The sequence below is a fragment of the Pongo pygmaeus genome, chromosome 16, assembly GCF_028885625.2.
Source record: "Pongo pygmaeus isolate AG05252 chromosome 16, NHGRI_mPonPyg2-v2.0_pri, whole genome shotgun sequence".
Classification (NCBI taxonomy): Eukaryota; Metazoa; Chordata; class Mammalia; order Primates; family Hominidae; genus Pongo; species Pongo pygmaeus.
Genome location: NC_072389.2, coordinates 20,872,682 through 20,894,134, shown reverse-complemented (window position 1 = coordinate 20,894,134; position 21,453 = coordinate 20,872,682). Strand labels below are relative to the sequence as shown.

Here is a 21,453-nt window from a genome sequence, read left to right as displayed (position 1 = left end):
TTAAGGGTGCATTTTTTTTTGAGACAGGGTCTTGCTCTGTTGTCCAGGCTGGAGTGTAATGGTGTGGTTACAGCTCACTATAGCCTTGAGCTCCTGGGCTCAAGTAATCCTCCCAACTTAGTCTGCACTCCACCCCCAAGTAGCTGGGACTACAGGAATGTTTCACCGTGCTAGGATAATTTTTATTGTTTACATTTTTTGTAGAGATCAGGTCTCACTATGTTGCCCAGGCTGATCTCCAACTCCTGGCTTCAAGCAACCTTCCTACCTTGGCCCCCCACAACACTGGGGTTATAGGCATGAGCCACTGAGCCTGGCCCTAGAAACAGATCTTTTTTTTCTTTTTTAATCAAACCATGCTTTATAACATAGGTACAATTTTTTATTTCTTTTTTAATAGTACTTTTTAAAAAATTATACTTTAAGTTCTAGGGTACATGTGCACAATGTGCAGGTTTGTTACATATGTATACATGCACCATGTTGGCATGCTACACCCATTAACTCGTCATTTACATTAGGTATATCTCCCAATGCTATCCCTCCCCGCTTCCCCCACCCCACAATCAGCCCCAGTGTGTGATGTTCCCCTTCCTGTGTCCAAGTGTTCTCATTGTTCAATTCCCACCTATGAGTGAGAACATGCAGTGTTTGGTTTTTTGTCCTTGCGATAGTTTGCTGAGAATGATGGTTTCCAGCTTCATGTAGCATGTACCAGCTTCATGTAGCACGTAGACTGTATTGCAAAGGAATGTCCATACAAAGGACATGAACTCATCTTTTTTATGGCTGCATAGTATTCCTTGCTGTATATGTGCCACATTTTCTTAATCCAGTCTATCATTGATGGGCATTTGGGTTGGTTCCAAGTCTTTGCTATTGTGAATAGTGCCGCAATAAACATACGTGTGCATGTGTCGTTATAGCAGCATGATTTATAATCCTTTGGGTATATACCCAGTAATAGGATGGCTGGGTCAAATGGTATTTCTAGTTCTAGATCCTTGAGGAATCGCTACTCTGTCTTCCACAATGGTTAAACCAGTTTACAGTCCCACCAACAGTGTAAAAGTGTTCCTGTTTCTCCACATCCCCTCCAGCACCTGCTGTTTCCTGACTTTTTACTGATCACCATTCTAACTGGTGTGAGATGGTATCTCATTGTGGTTTTGATTTGCATTTCTCTGATGGCCAGTGATGATGAGCATTTTTTCATGTGTCTGTTGGCTACATAAATGTCTTCTTTTGAGAAGTGTCTGTTCATATCCTTTGCCGACTTTTTGATTGGGTTGTTTGTTTTTTTCTTGTAAATTTGTTTGAGTTCTTTGTAGATTCTGGGTATTAGCCCTTTGTCAGATGAGTAGATTGCAAAAATTTTCTCCCATTCTGTAGGTTGCCTGTTCACTCTGATGGTAGTTTATTTTGCTGTGCAGAAGCTCTTCAGTTTAATTAGATCCCATTTGTCAATTTTGGCTTTTGTTGCCATTGCTTTTGGTGTTTTAGACATGAAGTCCTTGCCCATGCCTAGGTCCTGAATGGTACTGCCTAGGTTTTCTTCTAGGGTTTTTATGGTTTTAGGTCTAACGTTTAAGTCTTTAATCCATCTTGAATTAATTTTTGTATAAGGTGTAAGGCAGGAATCCAGTTTCAGCTTTCTACATATGGCTAGCCAGTTTTCCCAGCACCATTTCTTAAATAGGGAATCCTTTCCCCATTTCTTGTTTTTGTCAGGTTTTTCAAAGATCAGATGGTTGTAGATGTGTGGTATTATTTCTGAGGGCTCTGTTCTGTTCCATTGGTCTATATCTCTGTTTTGGTACCAGTACCATGGTGTTTTGATTACTGTAGCCTTGTAGTATAGTTTGAAGTCAGGTAGTGTGATGCCTCCAGCTTTGTTCTTTTGGCTTAGGATTGCCTTGGCAATGCGGGCTCTTTTTTGGTTCCATATGAACTTTAAAGTAGTTTTTTCCAGTTCTGTGAAGAAAGTCATAGGTAGCTTGATGGGGATGGCATTGAATCTATAAATTGCCTTGGGCAGTACAGCCATTTTCACAATATTGATTCTTCCTATCCATGAGCATGGAATGTTCTTCCATTTGTTTGTGTCCTCTTTTATTTCATTGAGCAGTGGTTTGTAGTTCTCCTTGAAGAGGTCCTTCACATCCCTGGGAAGTTGGATTCCTAGGTATTTTATTCTCTTTGAAGCAATTGTGAATGGGAGTTCACTCATGATTTGGCTCTCAGTCTGTTATTGGTGTGTAAGAATGCTTGTGATTTTTGCACATTGATTTTGTATCCTGAGACTTTGCTGAAGTTGCTTATCAGCTTAAGGAGATTTTGGGCTGAGACGATGGGGTTTTCTAAATATGCAATCATGTCATCTGCAAACAGGGACGATTTGACTTCCTCTTTTCCTGTTTCAATACCCTTTATTTCTTTCTCCTGCATGATTGCCCTGGCCAGAACTTCCAACACTATGTTGAATAGGAGTGGTGAGAGAGGGCATCCCTGTCTTGTGCCAGTTTTCAAAGGGAATGCTTCCAGTTTTTGCCCATTCAGTATGATATTGGCTGTGGGTTTTTCATAAATAGCTCTTATTATTTTGAGATACGTTCCATCAATACCTAATTTATTGAGAGTTTTTTAGCATGAAGGGCTGTTGAATTTTGTCAAAGGCCTTTTCTGCATCTATTGAGATAATCATGTGCTTTTTCTCTTTGGTTCTGTTTATATGCTGGATTACATTTATTGATTTGTGTATATTGAACCAGCCTTGCATCCCAGGGATGAAGCCCACTTGATCATGGTGGATAAGCTTTTTGATGTGCTGCTGGATTCAGTTTGCCAGTATTTTACTGAGGATTTTTGCGTCGATGTTCAACAGGGATATTGGTCTAAAATTCTTTTTTTGTTGTTGTTGTGTCTCTGCCAGTCTTTGGTATCAGGATGATGCTGGCCTCATAAAATGAGTTAGGGAAGATTCCCTCTTTTTCTATTGATTGGAATAGTTTCAGAAGGAATGGTACCAGCTCCTCCTTGTACCTCTGGTAGAATTCGGCTGTGAATCCATCTGGTCCTGGACTTTTTTTGGTTGGTAAGCTATTAATTATTGCCTCAATTTCAGAGCCCGTTATTGGTCTATTCAGGGATTCACCTTGTTCCTGGTTTAGTCTTGGGAGGATGTATGTGTCCAGGAATTTATCCATTTCTTCTAGATTTTCTAGTTTATTTGCGTAGAGGTATTTATAGTAGTCTCTGATGGTAGTTTGTATTTCTGTGGGATCAGTGGTGATATCCCGTTTATCATTTTTTATTGCGCCTATTTGATTATTCTGTCTTTTCTTCTTTATTAGTCTTGCTAGCAGTCTATCAATTTTGTTGATCTTTTCAAAAAACCAGCTCCTGGATTCATTGATTTTTTTGAAGGGTTTTTTGTGTCTCTATCTCCTTCAGTTCCACTCTGATCTTAGTTATTTCTTGCCTTCTGCTAGCTTTTGAATGTGTTTGCTCTTGCTTCTCTAGTTCTTTTAATTGTGATGTTAGGGTGTCAGTTTTAGATCTTTCCTGCTTTCTTTTGTGGGCATTTAATGCTGTAAATTTCCCTCTACACACTGTTTTAAATGTGTCCCAGAGATTCTGGTGTGTTGTATCTTTGTTCTCATTGGTTTCAAAGAACATCTTTATTTCTGCCTTCATTTCTTTATGTACCCAGTAGTCATTCAGGAGCAGGTTGTTCAGTTTCCATGTAGTTGAGTGGTTTTGAGTGAGTTTCTTAATCTTGAGTTGTAGTTTGATTGCACTATGATCTGAGAGACAGTTTGTTATAATTTCTGTTCTTTGCCATTTGCTGAGAACTGCTTTACTTCCAACCATGTGGTCAATTTTGGAATAAGTGCAATATGGTGCTGAGAAGAATGTATATTCTGTTGATTTGGGGTGGAGAGGAAACAGATCTTTTAGGGCTGAATATTTAGTTGGATGTGGGGAGCGAGAGAATGATATCTAGATTTCTGATATCATGATTAAGTAGATAGACAGTGAGACCATTCGTCAAGACAAAATATTGGGTGAGAACCAGGGGCATGGGGCAAAGGTGATGAGCTGAGTGTGCCTGTGAATATCTGAGTTGATGTATGAATTTAGAGCTTAGGAGAGAAATCTAGACTAGAAATATAGATCTGGGGCTGTCACATGGTTAAATCTAATGATCTAATGTCCTTGGGGACTGAGTAAGGAGGACAGGTTGTGCTCTCAAGTACAGAGTCCTGGTGCCCATAATTGAAGGAACAAGCACAGGGAGAGGTGCCCCTGATGGGGACTGAACAGAATAGCCTCCTATATAGTAGAGAAACCATGAAAAACAGAAGATAAGGGTGGGTGAGCATTTAAGAAGGCAGGTCAGCAGTGGCACATACTTCAGAGAAGTCAAGAAGAACTGAAATCCACCCACTTCATTTTGACTAAAGATCACTGACAACAGCTGGTGCAGCCTCAGTGCTGGAGTTGGACTAGGCACTGGCAGGGGATGCAGGATGCATTAGTTTCCTGTGGCAGCTGTGACAAATTACCACAAATTTGGTGGCTTAAAACAACAGTAGTTTATTCTCTCACACTTCTAGAGGCCAGAAGTTCAAAATCAGGGTATCAGCAGGGTTGGTTCTTGGCTGGAGGCTCTGAGGGATAATCCATTCCTTGCCTCTCTTCCAGCTTCTGGTGCTGGAATTTGGGCTTGTCTCTAGAAAGAGCCCATTTGCAGGAGCCCAGACTGGGAGCAGCAGGTGGGCAGGATGGAGGGAAAGGAGGAGGGTGGGTGACTCTAAAATTTAAGCTTCATTAACTTTATGATAAGTCCATGAATGAACAACAATATATGTTGCCAAGTGGGTGGGTGGGTGGAGTATTGATTTAGATGTAGGAATATACAACTAATGAAGTAAAGTTTGGGCTAATCAAAAGAGTTGATAGGCAGAAACAAAGGGGACAGATTTTTGTGCCAATGATTTTTTGTGTTCCTTGCTTGTGGAAGCATCACTCTAATCTCTGCCTTCATCTGCACCTTACCTCCTCTTGTCTATCTCTATGTTTTCCCCTCCTTTCATAAGGACACCTTCATATGATTTCATCTCAACATCCTTAATTACATTTGCAAAGATATTTTTCCACATATGGTCACATTCACAGGTTCTGGGTGCCATGTCTTTTTTTGGGGGGAGTGCACAATTCAACCCACTGCACATGGTAAGGAATGAATAGGCTGAAATGAGTAGGGATGATGAGCATAAACCCGCCTTTCAAAAAGCATAAATCAGAAGAATAGAGGGAAAGCTACAACTACAGCCAGAGGGGATGTCAGGTCCAGGAAGAATGTCTTCAAGATCAGAGATACTTGGAAAAGCACTGGAGCAGATGCAGCTTTTAGGGTACCTGAAGCATATATAATTAGAAGGGCCCTCTTTATTTATTAATTTTTGAGACAAAGTCTTTCTCACCCAGGCTGGAGTTCAGCCTTGTGAGGCTGGTGCTATCACGGCTCATTGCAGCCTTGTCCTCCTGGGCTCAAGTGATTCTCCCATCTCAACCTCTCGAGTAGCTGGGACCACAGGTGTGTACCATTGGCTAATTCATGGCCGATTCTTACATAGAAATCCTTCCCAGTTGCAGCCCAGCTTCCCTTCCCCACATCAAATACTTCAATTCCCCGCAACTTTAAGCATTTGTGGGAGTCCAGACTGGGAGCAGCAGGTGGGCAAGACAGAGGGAAAAGGAGAGAGTGGTTGACCCTGAAACTTAAGCTTCATTAACTTCATGGTAAATCCATGAATGAGCAAGGATATATGTTGCCAGGCAGGTGGGTGAGTGGAGTATTGACTGAGAGGTAGAAATATACAACGAATGCAGTGAAGTTCCTGGGCTCTTCAAAGGAGTTGATAACAGAAACAAAGGAGACAGATTGCTCGTGGACAAGGAGGAGGGACACCTTTTCCCTTGAGGAAGGTAGGAAGGGGGAAATATGGGCCACTGAACAGTTTGTATGGGAATGGACAGGAAGGTGAAGAAATATTGTTTGATGGCCTCAACTGAGTGAAATATAAAGCAAAGGCATCTAATCAGAATGAGGGGGCAGGATTTTGAGGAGGAATGAGAAATTTGAAGATGCTCTGAGGAAAATAGAGATGACAAAATATGGTTAGAGAACAGTGCCTTATGCAACTAGAGGGAGTAGAAAACCATTGCCGTTGGCACAGTTGGTGTGTGAAGCTAAGGTCACTTTGCCCTTGGGTCAAGGTCATGGACCTGCTTGGTGGCTTCCTGTGATGGATAGGTGTGATCAGGACTGTGTAGACTTCAGATTTAGAAAGAACTGCATTCAGATTTGATTTCTGCAACTAATTAACTGAAGACCACTTGGCAAGTCCCTTACCATCTTTGAACCTTGGCTTTTTCATCAGGTAAAAAGGAGGTATTATCCTCCTTGTAGGTCCTGTTTTCAATTCATTCTTCCACAAACCAACATGCTAAGTGCCCAGCACAATAGCTGACACACAAGAGGCCTGCAGTCAACATGAACTCCCCTTCCCGCGTTTACCCTTCTGCTCACTACTCACCACCCCCTGTTCTTATTAATGGTCTAAGTCCAGTTGCTTAGTTGGCTCCAGGAGTTTCCAGGGTTTAAAGGGGCTTGCAGGATAAAGGTGGTTTCAGTATGAATTAGTGCATTTTAAATGAGTGCTTCTAATCACGTTTTTGTGATTCTAATGAGTAAGCCAGTTCTTTGGGTGATGAGGAGTGATACCCTGGTTGCTGAAAGCTGGATGCTCTTTTGGCTAGGTGATTTGAATCAAATAATTATATGTTCTTCCTCAGAAGTGACTTAGACACTTCTTGGTAGAATTCAGTATCTTTCCTTCAACAGGATAATGTTCACATAAATGTCCTGTCTTGTGCCATGTGGCCATGGGCATCAGTTAGGCAGATTCAGTGTCTGGTGCTGGCCTACTTCCTGCTTCCTGGTGATTCTTTCTGCTTGCCCCAGGATCACTGATGTGAGCCATAATGACTACTTGGCATAGATTACACGTAAGTCTTGTAAATGTCTGTATAGTTTTCTCATTTAAATGAACATGTCACAATGCTCTTGGGAACAACTTTCCATTAACCTGAGTACAGCAGACAGCCTGAGACAGTGGTGCTCACTGAATTAAATTTGCTTCTGCTTTGGAGGTCTGATTTTTATTAGAGGCACGACCTGGTTGGTACCAGCTCTGCAGACCAAGTTTGATTTGTCATTCATGTTTATTGAATTCCCTGATAGCTGTGCAGATGAAGAAACCACTTAGAATTTAGAATAAAAATAAAAATAATAGCAACTAACACTGGGTGCTTAGCCCAGGTATCAGGCATTGTGGAAGCCCTTTACTGTTAGCTCATCATAATCCTATCAAGTAGGTACAGTATTTATTCCCCATTTTGTTGATAAAGAAACTGGAAATTGAAGAGGCTAAGTAAATTGCCCAAGTTGTACAGTATAGTATCTTAGTCAGTTTGGGCAGCTATCACTAGCTACCATAGATTGGGTGGCATATTAACAACAGAAATTTATTTTTTACATTTCTAGAGGCTGGGAAGTCCAAAATTAAAGTGCTGGCAGATTCAGTGTCTGGTGAGGGTCTGCTTCCTGCCTCCTGGTTCATAGAGGCTGTGTCCTCACATGGCAGAAGGGATGAGGGAGGTATCCAGGGTATCCTTTATAAGGGTACTAATCCTATTCATGAGGGCTGCACCCTCATGACCAATCACCCCCCAAATGTTTCACCTCCTAATACCATCAACTCGAGGGTTAGGTCTCTGCATATGAATTTTGGGTGCAGACACATTCAGTCTATCGCACATAGCTAGGAAGTGGTAGAGCTGGAATTTGAACCCAGACAACCTAATTCCAGAATCCAATTTCTTAATTATTGGGCCATATTGATGATACTTTCTGTATTGGTACAAGTGTAGCTGAAGTTTGTAACTGAAAATGAGATATAATTCGGTAAAGAACAGTCAGTTCAACAGATGATTCATGCTTAGATGGCTTAGTACAGGGATTAAAACTCAAATGTCTACATACTGCCCCAGAGAGAAACTGCCCAGATGTAGTCACATTGGCTGGTGACTATAGTGGTGAACTGGGGGATACATGCTCATTGTGAAGGGAGCAACTATGTATAAACATGTCGGAAGTTTTGTTTCATTTTTGTTTTTGTCAAGAGAAGCGGGAAAACTGGATTTTAATGTGAAACTTGCAATTTTAAAAATCGTCTTCCTGTTAATAACCGTGCTTTATCAATTAATGGTTATATTATAGTCCTGTATAGTGTAGGCTAGGTTTTCCTGCAGTAACCAACAACCCCCAAAGCTCAGTAGCTTAAAACAATTAAAGGTTACTTCTTGCTGATGCCACTTGTCCAACAGTGGTCAACAGGAGCCTCAGCTCTTAGAACGTCTTGGATACTCAGGCTGAGGTAGGCTTTATTTGGACATATTTTTTACATAATAACTGCAATAGTGCAAGGGGAACATGAGACTCAGACACAGACCCTTAAATCTTCTTATAGAAGTGACACAGATCAATCACTTAGACTCATATTTCATTGGCCAAAGTTAGTTAATGACCATACCTAACTTCAAAGGGGATGGAGAAGTGCAGACCTTCTGTGGGCTGAAAGAAACAAAATGTTTTTGAGTATTCCTACTGACTAGCACAGCTCCATATACTCTGATTTTTAAGGCAGAAATGTCAGATTTTTTCCCCCAAGTTAGATTCCAATTTGCAGAGATTTCAAACAGTTGATTTAAAAAAAAAATGTTTTGTTCTTGAATGATTAAATTTGACTGCTCTGAAAAATTCATATTTTGCTTCATTTGGACTAGTGACACTTATTTAAGTATTATCTTTTAGCTGATCAGGAAATCATATGCAGGAACTGTGAAAAAATTTTTAGCTGAAGTGATGATTTATAGATGAATATTTATTCCAAAAAGCACTACTCATATATTTTAAATATTTGTTTATGTCATCCACTATCTTGTGTAACTTGTCTCATTAACTACACTGTAAGGTAAGAATCTTATGTTATTAATTTATACTCTGTAGTTTCTGGCAGTATAGAAAATGGTTATTTAATAGATGTTAATAAATTTTACTGATATATCCATCAATTAGTAGTTAATAAATCACTATAATTAGAGATCATGACTTCAGATGATGTCATAGAAGTTGGAAACACTTCAGGCAATTTTTAAGAAGTTGCTTATTGTTGGGCTGGGCGCGGTGGCTCACGCCTGTAATCCTAGCACCTTGGGAGGCTGGGGCGGGCAGATCGCAAGGTCAGGAGATTGAGACCACCCTGGCTAACACGGTGAAACCCTGTCTCTACTAAAAATACAAAAACTTAGCTGGGCGTGGTGGCGGGCGCCTGTAGTCCCAGCTACTCGGGAGGCTAAGGCAGGAGAATGGCGTGAACCCAGGAGGCAGAGCTTGCAATGAGCTGAGATCGTGCCACTGCACTCCAGCCTGGGCGACACAGCGAGACTCTGTCTCAAAAAAAAAGAAAAAAAAAAAAAAGTTGCTTATTGTTGATTATGATGGGATATGAAAGCCAAAATTCAGTAGCCCCTCAATTTCAAAGGCATTTCTGGCTTATTCCTTATGAATCACAAGGCAAGACTTTCTTTTCAAATATCATTTTTCTGTGATGTTTTCACATGCTTTATCTTGCTATAACATTTGGATGAATTGTAACTTAAAAAAAATTATAAGTGCTCAGGGAGGTATTCAATTGCCCGAGATCTTGCAAGGCCTTAAACACTCTTCAAAACAAGCCCCTCCTAGCTCCTAAGCCCACATCCTTCCTCGATGACCAGATAGAGAGTGATTCTCAGTCTCATGAAATGCAGAGTGCTCAGGGACATGAATGTGTGAGGACAGAGTCTGGCCCAGGGGCAGTGTTTCTATAATTTAATAGTGGTATTACTCCCCTTGGAGAAAGTTACATGAACACAAATTACTCATTGATTGAATCTTGACCATGCAAGTGTGTTTCCAAAATCATTCACTCTTAAGTTGTTCCACATGTACTGGTAAATATTAATTTAATGGCATGTGTAACTGGGCTTTTGTTGTTGTTGTCTATCTGCTGATACTTAAGGTAGAGGAAGTTGTAATGTAGTGTTAAGATTCTGAGTCAGATAACTTGGGTTTTAAAACCATTACCAACACTATATACTAGCTGTGTAATATTGGCAAATCATTTACTCAGTAATGTTTAGATTCCTTATTTATAAAATAGAGTTAAAGGTATCACCTGCATCATAAAATTGCTCTGAAGATTAAATAATGTGTACAATATTCGTGGCATAATGCCAGGTACATGCTAAGCATTCAATGCAAATCAGCAATTATTAATATTGTATTACTATCTTTATAAAATCATATAATCAGGATTAAAGGATCTCAAAAGTCATTGGATTAAGCAACTCATCCAATAATTTAATCCCCCCTACAATTTTTCCACCAAGACATCTCCTAGACTATGATTGAATACTTATTATTAGATATCTCTGACTTTTCAAACTTTCTCATATTGAACCAAATTATGCTTAAACCTGTAGCTTTCACCATTTGGAAATACACAGAACAAAAGTAGACCCTTTCCTCATGATAGCTCTTCGTGAATTTGGAAATATCTCTAATCATAAGCTATTCTCTAAACTTCCTTGAAACTTACTACCTCTCCCTGAAATTTTCACTTGATCTTTCTCTTTCCCTTCAACACCAAAACGTTGGAAAGAATAGTGTGTAAATCATTGTCTCAGCTTCCTCTAGTTTCCTTTCTTCTTCAACAGCTTGGATGTAGAGTCTGATTCAACACCAAAATGTTGGAAAGAATAGTGTGTAAATCATTGTCTCAGCTTCCTCTAGTTTCCTTTCTTCTTCAACAGCTTGGATGTAGAGTCTGATTCAACACCAAAATGTTGGAAAGAATAGTGTGTAAATCATTGTCTCAGCTTCCTCTAGTTTCCTTTCTTCTTCAACAGCTTGAATGTAGAGCCTGATTCAACACCTCCAAGCTGAAGCATGAGGGCTACCCGGGAGTCAAAATCAGATGAAAAACAGAGAGAAATAATAACATTGGCCCTCTTTTATTGAATCCTTTATAGTGTTTGGATCATTATACTAAGAATTTTGCATATATTTTCTCATTGAATCCTCACTAGGCCCTATGTGAAGTATATGTTGGTATTATTATCTCTATTTTACTGTTGAGGAAAACGAGTCTCTGAGAGTTTGAATTTTTCAACATCCTGCCCCTTAAAAGGTTGGTGGGTGGATCCAGGTTTGTACGTGGGTGTTTTCTTCCTCCAAAGTCCCTGCACTTAAACACCAGGTTTATAAATAAAGTTAGATGAATATGGGAAGGAAGAAAGAGATAAACCACCAAATCAGTTGATATTATTGTCATTTACACATTATGTAAAATATACGCTTAAGAAAAAAAAAACATAAGACATGATCTTTTTTCTCATATAAGGAATCTTACAATCTAGCAAATACACATATGTACACATGAAAAATGACAGAAGGAAAGATAGCAGTATAAACACATATTTTATATGAGACATCTCTCCTTTTAATTATTTTTTATATTTTAAAAATTGTTTATAAATAAATAGATATAATGACAGAGGTAGAGATACATAGGCATAGGTACAGCTAATGATAAAGACAAGGAGATATAAAGATATAGATAAAGACTATAGACAGCTATTAATATAGGGATATAGGGATTTAGAGATAGAAGTAAAAATAGAAAAACAGATATTTAAAGTAAAACTATGAACCAGAAGGTTAGACATCAAATTTAGGACAGTGGTTGTTTTGGGGAGGAAATGAGAGAATAGGACAAGTGTAGGGCTGGGGAGAGAGGAAACGTCTGTAATGTTCTGTTTATTTTATATGCATAAAAATACCTGCGCTGGGCAGTGTGGTACATGCCTGTAATCCCTGCATTTTGGGAGGCCAAGGCAGGAGGATCACTTGATCCCAGGAATTCAAGACCTGCCTGGGAAACATAGGGAGACCCTGTCTTTACATCAAATTTTAAAAAGCTAGGTGTTGGGGCGCAGGCCTGTGACTCAACCTCCCAGGCTGAAGTGATCTCAGCTACTTGGGAGGCTGAGGTGGGAGGATCACTTGAGCCCAGGAGGTTGAGGCTGCAGTGAGCCACAATCCCACTATTGCACTCCAACCTGGGCAACAGAGTGAGATCTTGTCTTGAAAAATAAAGCACAGAAATCTGAATAAAAATATAAATAGAAAAGAGAGGGGATATGGAGGGACAGCTTCAAATCTTAATATTAATATTTCAGCCTTGCATTAGCATCATATAAATGATACTATCCTGTAAGACATTATATTATTTACATTTATAAAACTATGTTCTCATAAAAGAGAGCCAAACTGTACATTTAAGAATTACATCACAACTAAGCTTCCTGAAATGAAGGGAGCTCCCCCTCCCCTGGCTTTGGGCACCACTGACCGCCATGCTTCTGTTGGCAGGCAGTGGGCTGCGATTGGCAACTGGGAAGCAATGCCAAGGAGGACAACTGTGGAGTCTGTGCCGGCGATGGCTTCACCTGCAGGCTTGTACGGGGACAATCGAAGTCACACGTTTCTCCTGAGAAAAGTAGGTTTTAAACCCAACACGTTATTACCATCATACAAGATGTATTTTAGACCATCTATTGCTAGAATAACATTTTCTTTTTTTCTTTTTTTTAAATTTTATTATTATTATACTTTAAGTTTTAGGGTGCATGTGCACAACGTGCAGGTTTGTTACATATGTATACATGTGCCATGTTGGTGTGCTACACCCATTAACTCGTCACTTAGCATTAGGTATATCTCTTAATGCCATCCCTCCCTCCTCCCCCCACCCCACAACAGTCCCCAGGGTGTGATGTTCCCCTTCCTGTGTCCATGTGTTCTCATTGTTCAATTCCCACCTATGAGTGAGAACATGCGGTGTTTGGTTTTTTGTCCTTGTGATAGTTTGCTGAGAATAATGGTTTCCAGTTTCATCCATGTCCCTACAAAGGACATGAACTCATCCTTTTTTACAGCTGCATAGTATTCCATGGTGTATTTGTGCCACATTTTCTTAATCCAGTCTATTGTTGTTGGACATTTAGATTGGTTCCAAGTCTTTGCTATTGTGAATAGTGCTGCAATAAACATACGTGTGCATGTGTCTTTATAGCAGCATGATTTATAATCCTTTGGGTATATACCCAGTAATGGGATGGCTGGGTCAAAGGGTATTTCTAGTTCTAGATCCCTGAGGAGTCGCCACACTGACTTTCACAATGGTTGAACTAGTTTACAGTCCCACCAACAGTGTAAAAGTGTTCCTGTTTCTCCACATCCCATCCAGCACCTGTTGTTTCCTGACTTTTTAATGATCGCCATTCTAACTGGTGTGAGATGGTATCTCATTGTGGTTTTGATTTGCATTTCTCTGATGGCCAGTGATGATGAGCATTTTTTCATGTGTCTTTTGGTTGCATAAATGTCTTCTTTTGAGAAGTGTCTGTTCATGTCCTTCGCCCACTTTTTGATGGGGTTGTTTGTTTTCTTCTTGTAAATTTGTTTGAGTTCATTGTAGATTCTGGATATTAGCCCTTTGTCAGATGAGTAGGTTGCAAAAATTTTCTCCCATTGTGTAGGTTGTCTGTTCACTCTGATGGTAGTTTCTTTTGCAGTGCAAAAGCTCTTTAGTTTAATCAGATCCCATTTGTCAATTATGTGAATAACATTTTCTGAATGCTAAGCTTTTTTAGTTGGAAGTAGCTTTTGTACCAACTTTCTAAAAGTGAAATTTCTTCCAAAAAGTGTGTATCAAACTTTTGTTCCCATTATATCTTCGAAGAGGACCTGTTTCTTTGAACCTTTGCCAATGCAGGGTATTACTGTTTTAAAAATATGTATTTACCAATTTTTCAGGTAAATCGTGAAATAATAATTTCCTTTATTTGTCTTCCTTTGACTGCTAACAAGCTAGAAAATATTGTTGTGTATCTATTGACCATTTATAGTTTGTAATTTCTCAGTTAGCTATTGAAGCCATTTATCAGTTTTCCTATTTGGATGTAGATCTTTTCTTCATTGTTGAGAGCTTTTAATATATCACCAATACTAACATTTTTTCTGTCATACCTATTTCAAATATGGTTCCAGTTTGTTCATTGACTTTCAATTTTGTATAATTAGAGTTTCTAAGTTTCTAAGTATTATGTATTTGGAAATTTCCATCTTTTCATTTTAATAATGTCTGTCTTTTAAAACATCCTTTAGTTTGGGGAATCAGTAAACTTTTTCTGTAAAGGGATAGATAATAAATATTTTAGGCTTTGCTGGCCATATAGTCTCAACTACTCAACACAGCTGTTGCAGTGTAAAAGCACACAGAGACACCTGTAAATAGATCAGCATGGCTACATTCCAATGAAACTTTATTTACAAAAATAGCCTGAAGGCTGAATTTGGCCCTCAGGTTTGTTAACCACTCCCTTAAAGGAAACAAAAATCATTCACGTATGTTTTCTGCCAGTACTTTTATGGTTTTGTTTTTCTTTATAATAATTCTTTCTGAATACCCCCTTGTTGGTGGTATTCAGTTATAAATGTAGGTGAGTTCAGCCAAAGATTTGATTTTAAATCTTTTATTCATTTGAATTTAGTTTGATGTAACTTGTAAAGTCGGCATCTTACTTATTTTCCCAAATGGGGAAAGCATTACAGGAGGGTGGAGGGTTTTCCAGGCAGAGGAAACACAAAGTTCATGGCGTGACACTGGAGAAGAGCCTGGGTTTTTTGAGGAACTCCTAATATGTTGTTCAGGCCTGACTGTACATTGAATAGGGTAGAAGATAAGACAGAATGGCATTCGGAGTCAAAGCCTTCATTATTGTGTTTTATTTTTCAGATTAAGTGGAGCCATCAAAGCGATTTAGGCAGTGGAGTGATATGGTTAGGTTAGTGTTTTAGTAAAATAATTCTGGTGGCGTATGGAGGCTGGATTACCTGTCAGATGAGCTTGGAAGCAGGGAGTCCAAATAGGAAATGTCTTTCAAACTACTCAAGAGTGTTTAAAATAATGAGGCCTTGATCTAGGGTAGCGTGGCAGGAAACATAGAGGAAGGAACAGCTGGAGAGATCTTTAGCATGTAGAATGAACAGAGTTTGGTAATTCTTTGAATGACAGCTATAAGAGAAAAGAAGCAGCTAGAATGGCCCAAATTTTCCACCTTGTGCAGCTGGGTGGACATGTTTGCTATTCATTTGGGTAAGGAATTCATGAAGAGGAGACACATAACAGAGGTGAGCGTCTACCTCCCTGAATTTTATTCTCTCCAGAATTTTCACCCCGTAAGTATCCAATGCCCAAGTATCTTTCTGACGCCTGCAAACAGATGTGATTATATTTTGTTTATGGTTGGAGGGTTTATCTGAAACGTGCTAGTTTATCATGGCTGATAGCAAAACCCCTTGTTGGTGGTATTCAGTTATAAATATAGGTGAGTTCATCCAAAGAGAGTATATAGAATATAAGAGGAAGCCAATAATTGCATCCTGAGGAAAAGCTGAAGTCAAAGCATTTAGCCAGGGAAGACGTTTAAGGGAATCCAACTGAGAAGGAATGAATAGAGTAAGTAGGTAAATGCAGAACTTAGCAAGAGCAGTACCATGACCCCAAAGGAATAAGTAATTCCAAAAATGAGGTGGGGGTGGCCAGCAATGTTAAATGCTCTTATGAGTTCAACTGGAATAAGGGCCCAAAAGTTTGTCTTTGGCAATTTGAAGGTCATTTGTGATGTGAACAAGAGTGATTTTGATGAACTTCAGGCTGAAATCAAAGCTTGATTGCAATGGGTTGATGAGTAAAGAGAATGTATAGAGGGAAGGATTTGCTCAGGACAAGAGGAGAGGAACAGACCAATACCCTGTCAACAACTACATAGCTCTACAGGGTTGGTTGGAGAACACCGTGAGGTGTTCCAGCCTATTGTCTTTATTTGGCTCTTCATTAGGAGATAGAGTTGGCCACTAGGAGTGAGGGCTCAGAGACTTGAGCCTGTTCCCATGAAGGAAAGAAGAAGGAGCCATCAACAACAGTACAAAGATAGAAGAGTAGCTGTAAGGGCCTAGCTGAGATTGGAAACCATGAATTCATGGAGGTTCCAATTTCTGGACTTCATGAAGGAGGTGGCTTTGAATGGTGGTATACCAATGAGAAATGTATTCTACTGGAAATCACAGAAAACTCAACTTAGAAGCATTGGAGTTTATAAATCTTTTCTAATAAAAAGCCTGGAGCAGGCAGCTAAGGCTGGGGATGCTGTTTTACCGTGTCCTTCAGGAACCAGGCACCTTTCTCTCTTCTTCACACCCTTAGAGGGTGGCTTTTGCCTCCGTGGCTGCAAAGTCATTATTGGACATTGAGATGTTACATCCACATCCCAGATAGTAAGGAAGAACATAGTGTGAAAAGCATTTTTTTAAATACTGTGTTCTTTATCCAGGAAAGGATATTCTCCCCAGGGAATTTTGCTTCGTTGACCAGAATTATGGTGTGTGACACCCTGGCTTCCAAGGAGGCAGGAAACCAAGTAGTTAGCATTCTATCCATTCTGCTATTACTAATGTTGATCACATGCTTTGTAATTCCCAAAGTTCTCTTCAGACTTATCATTTAATTCTACCAGCATTCTTACATTATAATTTGGATAATGTCCTGCCTGTTTTACAGATGAGGAAACTAAGGATGAGAAATGTTAAGAAACATCTCCCATAATTAATTATGAAAGGAAATATTGGGAAATAGTTAAGAAATTGGGGTCTGGAGCCAGCCTTCCAGGGTTAAGTCCTGGGTCTGTTGCTTATGAGCTGTGCAGAGTTATTTAATTTATTTCACTTCCATGGGTATCTTGGATCTCTAATTTTAAACTGGGAATAACAACAGTACTGCCTTTGTAGAGCTGTTGTCAGGATTTAAAAGATCAACCCATGTTGAGAACTCCAAATAGCATAGTAACTAGAGAGTACTCAGTAAATGCTAGCTGCGTTTTTGTTAAAACTATTACTCATTGGGATACCAAAGGATGTCACACTGATATGGGATGGTGGCAGGAAATTGAAGGGCCTGGGTGAGGACAGGGACTCTGTTTTCACACCCAAATGTTGCATTTTCAAAGACCACTCTGGCCTGCCATGCCCCCCATTCTGTGCCTATAAAAACCCCAAGACCCTAGCAGTCACACACACAAGTGACTGGGTGTTGAGAGGAACACATTGGCAGAAAAACACACAGACACCGACAGGCTGTTGACAGTGGAACGACACAGACGCAGAGGGAAATTTGGCTGAGGGTGGACAGATGAGAGCCCAGCTGCTAAGGGACACCAGGGGAAGACTACCTTCCCACTTCATCCCTCTTCCCCTTCCCATCCATCTGCTGAGAGCTACCTCCACCATTGAATAAAACCTTGCACTCATTCTCCAAGCCCATGGTACTGGAAAAAATGAATCACACATGGGCTTGGAGAATGTGTGCAAAGGTTTGTTGAACGGTGGAGGTAGCTCTCAGCAGATGGATGGGGAGGCAGAAGGGGGATGGAGTGGCAAGGGATACAGAAAGCCCTGGGATACAGAAAGCCCTCTGTCCTTGAGATAAGGCAGAGGTTCTAACTGAGCTGATTAACACAAGCCACCTGCGGACAGCTAAGCTGAAAGAGCACACTGTAACACACGCTGGAACTTTGGGAGCTGTAAACACTCAACTCTAGTTGCTGCCTTGGGGTTGGAGCCCCAACCTCCCCATAACCTGCCCGTCTGCATGCTCCCCCTAGGGGCTTGAGCTGCTGGGCACAGAAGAAGCGAGCCATTCCTCCTGTTGCATGCCCTGGGAGGGGGATAAGGGAACTTTGCCCCTTTCAATACCTCTTATATACTTTAAATGTAAATGTGGGTATTCGTAAACATATTTGAAAGTCAACAATCAGTCCATCTGGGGATTGATTTCAAGAGAGCTACTGCTTGGTATGGAGGACAACATTGAAAGTGTGAAAACAGAGTGAATTGTAGGACAAACCAAAGTTTTAGGACTCAGATCAGTGAACACAGTTTGAAGAGACAGGCTATACTGAGAAGTGTTCCTTCAGGAAGGCATGTGGATGAGGGGAGTAAGGGAGAAAGACAGTAGCCAGATCAGGCTGTAATGGAAGTGTGTAGAGTTAGTATTGCTCTTAGAAAGTTTGGAAATCTCATCAGAAAATACCTCGTTTTCTCAGGGTCCAAGAAAGATTAGAACTTGAGATAATTCTAATTGAACCAGGATAAATGCCAAATGAAGTTGTGCCAAAAAGGGCAGTCTTATTTGGAGAAGTGTGCAGAAGAGGTACTGAAATGCAAGGTAGTTCATTATTCTCTCTCTCTCTCTCTTGATTTTCAGCTTTTGGATTACATATGCTTTTGAGAATCTATTAAAAGTTATGCATTTTCTTTCCAGGAAAATATATGTGTACTTATAAGCCCCACATTTGCCATTCTGATTTTTTGTGAGGTTCTCAGACCCCTGATGCCTGTTAGGACATTCCAGGTTAAGAACCCCTAAAATGTCCTTTTTTTTTTAATCAATTTCTACATAGAAAGGGGAACTGGAGGGCACAGATCCTTCAGTGCAGGGCATGAGTGACATGGTATAAGCCAGGAAGATCCCACAGGATGCTGGCATTTTATCAGGTTCCGTATGCGTGTGCTTGAGCTAAGGCTAAAGGTAGCAAAGATTCCTGCCTGCGAGAAAACACAGTCCTTCACCATCTTGATTCTAATTATGGCCCCGTCACGTCTGTTACAGCGCGGAAACTGACCAGCTGAAGCTGTTTTTGGCTGGGATTTTTCCCTAGGCCATATGGAAGCAGTTCCCTAGAATCATGCTTTGTGTGAAAGAAATGTGGGAAATGAAGCCATGTCTCCCCCTGAGTGTGCATCACTGCAGCCTGCAGAATCCACGCAGCTCCTACATCCACACCTTGCCAAGAATTCATTCCAATCTTCCCTGGGACTCACCCTGAGTCAGGACATGGCAATGAGATGCTGTTGGCACAGCCCTGCACTGGAGCAAGTGCACAAGGCTGCATACAGGATATCATTTCCATCACGCGGTGAGGCAGACACAAGGTGTAAGAGCCTGGAGCCAAAACCTTTGCTATGAAAAAAATCAGAAATTTATCCAGATACAACACACAGATTTCCTGTTCAGAGGGAGAAGGAGAGAGACGGAACTGACAACCAACATAAACAGCTTTGGATGTTGGAAAAGAAAACTAGAGGCCACTCAGGTATTAAAGAGAGAAAGCTCTAAAAACAACAACAAACATATCTGTTTAGAGAGTCTTGACTTGGCATTTAGAAACTTAGTTGTATTTCCAAATTTGTTCCTTATTTTGGTCTTGTCCACATCAGGGCACACATGTGTGAGGCAAATAAACAAGATCTGCTTGTCTATTCTAAGCTTTTTGTCCATTTTTACATGGTGGCAGCCAAGCCTATTGATACAGTGATACCTAAGGCCAACTGGGAACACCAGCATTTTGCTCAAGTTTTGACAGTATGAAGATAAACACACTCTTCTAATGGATTCCTTGACACAAATAGAATCCTGGGCTAGGTGGATCGTAGGGCTGCCTCACAGGGTAATTCTTAAGAGTTTTTCCCTTCATCCACTGTTCATGTCTCCTTTGACTGTCACTCCCAAAAACCATTTACAAATTTAACTTATTCCATAACAAGGAAGATTGTATAGGATATAAAGGGTCTGCTAACATGGTAACATGGATTGGTTTTCATTCTCCTGTCTTCCCACATCATCTCTTTCTACCTCCACATTCGTCTTTCTAGGGTGAGATTCTGGCTGGTCATACTCTTCTATCAGAACTGTGGCTGAGAAAGGAATATTCAAACCAAAGACCCTGTTCCTTTTAATGGAATTAAAAGTTGCCCCCTCCTCCATTTAATTCAGCAAGGGAGAGTGTGGCCTGGAAGGAAGACCCTGTGTCTAGAAATAAAGACTCCTGAGTTCTAGTCCTTGCCTAGCTCTTTTACATGTTTTTGTGTGTCTTCTGGCCCCGTGCATGAAGAGAGATAATGGAAAAATAGCATGTAGACTGTGTTGCGAAGGAATGTCATAGATTGTATTTTACATGGAGAAGCAGACAGACTGTGAAGAACTCCCTGGCCTCTTCATGAATCGCCTTACACCTATGATAAAATCCGCATCCCTCTCCAAAGCCTTTAAAGCCTGTATCATCTGGCCCCTGTGTTACATCATGTGCTGCCATCTGCTCCTCATTCCCTAATCTCCAGTTACACTGGCTTTCTGGGAGATTCCAGAATGTCAGGTGCCCATTCTCCCCGTGGGCCTTTGCACCAACCCATCCCCGAACCTGGAACATGTGTCTCCCTGCTCTTCAACGTAGTTACCTCTTTCTCAACCTTGAGCACAAGTGTCGCCTCCTCAGAGAGGCTTTCTTTGACCACTCTACGTAAAGTAGGCCCTTCTCTTTTCTGTTTAGTTCTTGCTTAGCCTTGAGGGAAAGAAGTGGTTATTTCATTTATTTGTTTAATTTGCCTCTCCCACTAGTAAGCTTTGCAAGAGCAGGCACCATGTCTGTGGTGTTCACCATTTTATTCCTAGTGCTAGTGCAGTACTGAACACATCCTAGGAGCTCAGTTAATGTTGAACAAATGAATACATGGCCTTCGCTGGAGATGATTCTGCTTCCTGTTATGATTTCAGTGGGACTAAATGATATTGTGCAATAGAACTGGACTGGAAGCCAAAGACTGGGGAAATAACCTCAGTTTGACCTCTAACAATCTATCTTCTTAGGCAAGATGCTTCATTTACTGGTGCCTCAACTTTTTCATCTGCACAGTGAGCATGGACAATTTATATGACCTCTTCTAGCTCTGAAAATCTATTAAGTGTATGTGTAAGTTGTTCGTTGTTTTAAAAAAAAATAGATATTAGGATTGAATGGAGTTTAGAGAAACAAGTCCCAGGAACTTATATGAAGCAATTTTCCAAACTTTTAATGAAAGGCTTGACAGTGATGGCTTGTCTTTATTCTTAAAGGACCCAGGAAATTTTAGATATACCACAAGAATGAGTTGGTGTGAAGTTTCCTCTTATCTCCCATGAACTGCTACTTGGTTGCCTTTTAACATGTTACTGTCACAGCCTGCAAGAGGGAGGTTTAGTTTGTGCATTGACCCCCTCATTGGTATGTGAGCTCCTCAAGAACCTCATGCACCTGGCCCAGTACCTGGCACCCAATATGTTT

At 40.4% G+C, this 21,453-nt stretch overlaps 1 pseudogene; it reads left to right on the top strand.

The window, feature by feature from the left end:
* LOC129026621 (putative HERC2-like protein 3) overlaps positions 1-21,453 on the top strand; it is a 147,073-nt pseudogene that overhangs the window by 67,727 nt on the left and 57,893 nt on the right.